Source organism: Amblyomma mixtum, chromosome 10, assembly GCF_055824585.1.
Source record: "Amblyomma mixtum isolate Tamu chromosome 10, ASM5582458v1, whole genome shotgun sequence".
Taxonomy (NCBI): Eukaryota; Metazoa; Arthropoda; class Arachnida; order Ixodida; family Ixodidae; genus Amblyomma; species Amblyomma mixtum.
Window position 1 is genome coordinate 87,630,693 of NC_143021.1, and position 6,112 is coordinate 87,636,804.

A 6,112-nucleotide genomic window follows, 5' to 3' on the forward strand; every position below is an offset into this window, starting at 1 on the left:
AGAACTGAATCTCCACGTATTCTCTCAAGAACGTTAGCGAAAGAGGGTGAGTCATTGCCTGGAAATACAAAATTTGTCTGTACCTCGTCAGGGGCATTTAAGGCCAGCTGGACGATCGCTTCCCGTTGTCTATAGGGCTTCATGAGATTGCAATGGTAAATTTTTACTTCCTTCCGTCTACCCGGCATTTTTACCGCGTAGTTGGTCTCCGACATTTTCCACACAACCTTCGCGGGTCCCTCCCACTGGACGTCCAGCTTGTTTGCCTTCGATGCGGCCAACTGCATTACTTTATCTCTTGCCGAAAATGAACGCTGTCGCGCGTTTCGGTCGTAGTAGAGCTTTGCTTTCTGCTGGGCCGACTTCATGTTAGCCTCAGCTAGCTCTTTGCACGACTGAAGCCGTCCCAGTAGCTGAAGTACATACTCGAGGACGGTGGAGTCCTCGCCTCTGCCCTCCCAAGATTCGCGAAGCATGCGAAGGGGCGACCTTAGCGACCGGCCGTATACCAGTTCAGCTGGACTAAATCCGGTGGCTTTATGTGGTACTGAGCGAAGCGCGAGCATGGTGGCTGGCAAACACGCTTCCCAGTCTCGTCGGTGCTCGTAGCACAGGGCCCTGAGGACTCTTTTCAGTACAGAATGCCACGCCTCGACGCTGTTACTTTGCGGCTGTCTGATAGAGCTGTGAATAATGCGAATCCCGCATTTCTCTAGAAAGGTGGCGGTGAGAGCGCTCGTGAACACGCTGCCTTGGTCGCTCTGCAACTCGGCGGGGAAACCGATGCTAGAAAATACCTGCAACAGCCCGTCGACAACTCCAACAGAGTTCAGTTCCTTTAGGGGAATTGCCTCCGGAAATTTTGTTGCTAGGCAGATGATTGTTAGGATGTAGCGATAGCCTGATGCAGTTACAGGTAGTGGACATACAACATCCACCACCAGGCGCCGGAACGGTTCGCTGATCAATGGCACAAGTTTCAGAGGTGCCTTATTTTTATCTTGTGATTTTTCCACCCTTTGACACGCGTCACACGTCTGCACAAATTTCTCAACATCTTTAAAACACCCTGGCCAATAAAATTCTCTCAAAAGCCGGGCCTTTGTTTTTGTGATGCCGAGATGGCCGGACCAGCCGCTCCCGTGACACAACTTTAGGAGGCTAGCCCGATATTTTTGTGGCACCACTAGCTGGTCGTGATGCACGCCTTTGCTGTCTTTGTACTGCCGATAGAGTACTTCGGCCCGCCGCTTCAGAAGGATGTTTTTTTTTCGCCAACCCCTCAACGACATGTTGACTCAAATCCTGGGAGTTGCGTCGTTTGCCTGCTCAGCTGTGATAGCCTCCCGGTCTACTTTAATCAGCTCGGGAAAGCCATCCATTAAGGGGGCCACTAGAGACATTTCTAATCCGCCATTGTCCTCACTAGGTGGCGCAGCAGGCAGCTCATCCGCGAGAGCCATGGTCCCTGCATCTACCGCGGCATTAATTTCGCCGGTTGCATGCTTTTCAGCTCCCTCAGAACTCAGTTGGGCTGCGATCTCGCGGGCTTTGGAACGCGTCAGCGCGTGCATGGAGTGGTCGCCATAACTCAAGCCCCTCTTCTTTAGCTCGTCCTCCGAGCGGTTTGAAAAGAGGTAGGGGCACTCCTCTGGCAAGGTCGCTGACACCGCCGCTTCTGTATGCAGGACCCCAAAAGGGCCCTCAATGGTGACGCGCGCGACAGGAAGACAGACACTGTCCTCCTGAGCCACCTGCCGTATCCATGCGCACTCGCCAGTAAAATCTTGGGGTGAAACGAGCGAAGGGTGCATTACATCCATTGTGGCGGCGGAGTCGCGCAGGACGCGACACCGTCGCCCATTCACGGTCATTTCACGCATGTACGGCTCAAGTAGGCGCATATTTTCGTCGTCGAGGGTAGTGAGTGAAAAAACCAGCTTAGACCTTCGACAACCGCTCGCGATGTGCCCTGGCTCGTGACAGCGGAAACAGACTGCTGGTTTCCTCGCCTCGAAGGCTTTAGCACGATCCTTCTCTTTTTTTTTTCTTTGTCAACGTCATTTCTACCTACGGGGCCTTTTTCGCGGTCCCCCTCACTTGCCCCTTTCTCTACCCTCGGTGGGGCCACTTTATTCTCGTTCCGCAAGGGGCGCCTCCCGAACTCCCTGTAGGGCTTTGTTGCTGCCCGCAAGCTTTCCTTTCCTGTTTCGCGCCTCACCTGGAACTCTTCTGCGAGCTCGGCGGCGCGCTCTAAGCTTTTCTTTTCGGGCCTGTCTTGCACCCAGAGCCGCGTTTCCTCATTTAGACAGTTGTAAAACTGTTCCAAACATATTTCTTCCACAACTTTGTCACGGTCCTCGTAAACCTCCGCGGCCTTGAGCCATTCGATCAGATTTGCCCTAAGACCGTAGGCAAAATCTGGGAATGACTCAGAGGGCCGCTTCCCCGTGGTTCTGAAAAGTCGACGGAAGGCGTCGGCTGACAGGCGGTACCTTTTTAGTAAAGTGGCCTTCACTTTATCATAATCATCCGCCTCCGATTTTGTCAGCCGAGCAAGCACGTCGGCAGCCTCACATGGCAGAACCGTCAAAAGGTGCTGAGGCCAAGTTGTACGAAGAAAGTTATGTCTTTCGCACGTGCGCTCAAAGTTCACAATGAACAGCCCGATATCCTCGCCCATTTTGAAAGCTGACATAAGGTCTTTAATTTTGGGCGGCTTTAATGTCTGACTGCTCACCGCAGAGGTCGTGCCTGCTTTTGATTGAGCTTCAGCTAGCTTCACCTCTAATCGCTTCTTTTCTAGCTCCACCTCATTTTTCCTCTCTTGTTCCGCTAATTACAATTCCTCTTTTCTCTTTCGTTCCTCTAACTCCTCTTTTCTTTTTCGTTCCTCTAACTCCTCTTTCTTTTTTTGTTCCTCGAATTCCTCTCTTCTTTTGATTTCCTCCCAGTGCTCCACTATCTCCTCATCATCAAAACCAAGGTCCTCTATCGCTTTGACAACCTGCGATTTTTTCATAGTTATCCCACAATGAATCCCTAATTCCCCAGATAAGGAGATCACGTTCATCTTACGCAGCTTTCGCCAATCCATGACCGCCCTTAAATGCTCGGTAACAATGTGATCGCAAGTCTCTAAAGGATGTTGGTGCAGCGCAAGGCTCAAATCCGAACAGGCTGCTGCAACCAACTTACACTACCAGGAAGAGCAGCACAAACGCTAAGCCTGGCAATACTCAAGGAGAGAAGGCAGTACACTCACCAAAACCGGAGCACGGACACCACGCAGACGATTCCACCGCTGCCAACCAGTTGTTGCGACACGGGTAGCATGGCCGGAGACCGGTGATTGGACGAGGAGGATGGGAGACTGGGTTAGAGGAAAGGTAACGAAAAACTTTATACACTTATTTACATTATTTACATAGAGCGACTGAGAATGGCTCTCAGTGGAAGGAGAACGTCTTCGTCAACCGTAGTCGACTGGAGCTAGCAGGCTTCTCTCGGCCACACTCACAGCCGATCGAGTTAAATATCGTTCGGATTCCCCAGATCCCTGGCTGGGGAATAATGTTCGAAGCGCACTCTCCAATCGGATGGACCGAAGGGGACGTTCTTGTTACCACCCACAGGCAGGGCAGGTGCGGGCTTTTCCACTCTCTGGCAGCTGGGTCGATGAGAGGGGGAGATGCTGACTCATCCAGCCCGGCTGGAAAGGAATCTCCCGCAGTCTTCCAGCAGGTGAATGACCTTGCCTCCCCAACTGTTGTCCAGAACCCGAGTCGGAAACACAGAAGTCTTCAATTAACCGCCAGCGTGACTGGCGCCGCCACGTCGCCTCCGCATCCGCTGTGGTTGCTCGGACAATACCCCCGGCGCGTCGCCGGCCTTCGCCGCTACTGCCGTGGTCACCTCCGCTCAAGGAATTTCGCTCGGAGGGCGGCATTCCAAGCACCCACTTCACCACCGTCGTCGCGAGGTTGTCGGCCTCGTCGATTATTCACGGTTGCTGCTTGATCGGGCCCACGTGGTCAGATGTACGGTCACGACAATACGCAGAGGTTTCGCGGACGCGCAGCTAAAACTGCCGGATTTCAAAAAGCGACGGCCTCTATTTGCCTGCCGCCGCTGGCTGAGCATTGGCTTGGCTTGGACTCGTGGGGGATAGCCGCGATGAACATGTTATTGAAATGAAGATTAAGATGTTAAAATCGGTTTTCATGCGCAAAGCAATACTTTTGGCAACGTATTGAAGCATACATCGAAATTTTTGTATGCTGTACTCTCTCTCTCTCTCTCGCAGTCCCCATAATTTGCGAATGGCATTAGTTTTGGCCCTGTAGCAGCGGTTAGAAAAAAAGAATTTAAGTCGAAAAAACATGATTCCGTGAGAATGGCAATAAATATGCCATGTGCGAGGGGTATTAGGTAGGCGGACGAGATTAAGAAATTTGAGGGGTTACGGAGGTCGCAGCTGGCAAAGGATAGGGTTAATTGCACAGACGCTGGAGAGGCCGTTGCCCTTCATTGGGCGTAGTGAGGCTGATGATGATTAGCACTTAGCGGGCGGACTCATTTGAAACATACTGCGTTTAAGTTGTTTGTCAGTCGTAATTTCTGTTTCTACCATCCATTTTCTAGTGTCTAGTGCGTCGATGAAAATATGCCTCTAGCAGTACATTATTGTATTGAAACGGCTCTCCTAAATATTAAAAAAATCAAATGAAAACAAAACAAAAACTGGCTGTGGCTTAGCTTGGTTAAGCCAGGTAATTGCGAAGCAATACGAGAGGTTCCGCTATTTATTTTTTTCCCATGTACTGATACGGCTAATGACGCATAGCCGAAGTGTCTTGCTTGCTTGAGGCGGCATCTGACAGGATTGACGAGAGGGGCGAACCGGCGTTGGGGCCTACCAGCCTCGCGCTGCGACGGCGCGAAATGGGTTCCCATTTTTTTACACAGATGGTATGACGTCACTCCGCGCGCGGCGCCCCTGTTGAGAGGAGCGGGAGTTAGGCCGCCGTTGGTGCCTACCAACCTTGCGCTGCGACGGCGCGAGATGGGGACCCGTTTTTACACAGATGGTATGACGTCACTCCGCGCGCGGCGCCCCTGTTGTGAGGAGCGGGAGGTAGGCCGCCGTTGGTGCCTACCATCCTCGCGCTGCGACGGCGCGAGATGGGGCCCCGTTTTCACACAGATGGTATGACGTCATGCCTAAGGTCATGCCAAGCATGTAAATCAAGCATGTATTCTTACTTTACAGAAACGCGTCAGACTAGCACGACTAAAATTATTGTTCCAATTAGTTCATAACACGTTAAACATAGATACTTCGTTGTATATATCTGTAGATGAATCCAGACCATCCCGGCATAAACACCCATTAACCCTTAGAGAGTACGCATTCTGAACCGACTGTTTCAGATATTCATTTTTCCCGCTTGCCATAAAAGAATGGAATAGTTGGAACCCCTCTATCACTACTAATACATCTTTGCAGAAATTTGTAACTCTGGTAGAAGAACATTTGTGCGATAATTAAATAGATAACTAAATCATAATTACTCAAGTACAACAGACCACTCGTATCACTGCATATAACTGCATCTTTATGACCATATTACTTACAATGTATAAAATTGCACCCTTTTCTGTGAAGAATGCTCTTTCGTTATGTGTTTCATTTTCTGTTATCTGTTTTTTTCCCATACTCACGTAATTACTTGCACATAACAGTGTTTTTAAAGTATACCATTCCATTTGTATTCGATTTGTATGTTGCTATGTGCCCATCCTGTAAAAATCCCAATGGGATTGACAGTATCTGAAATAAAGGTCAAGTGGTGCCTACCACCGCCTCGTGCTCGAACGGGCTGAGGTGGTAGCTAAAGTAGTATTGCTTCGCAACAAAAGCTAAAACGGTTGCCTGGTGCACGCTGCCCAGCCCCGTAGCAGAGTACCCTCGTGAGCGGCGCTCGTGGGCCGCTGTTCATGGTTTCGCCGTGCTCGAGATTTCCTGCTTTCAAGAAGCGCCAACTAGGCCAAATAATTTGGTGCACGAACAAGCTTGTGCGGTCCGGGAGCTTTGCGGCTGAGCGGCAAG

General features: G+C 50.7%; 1 pseudogene; it reads right to left on the minus strand.

The window, feature by feature from the left end:
- Nucleotides 1–1,298: 1,298 nt before the first annotated feature.
- On the minus strand, nt 1,299–3,097 carry LOC149326382 (uncharacterized; annotated as a pseudogene).
- Nucleotides 3,098–6,112: the final 3,015 nt, after the last annotated feature.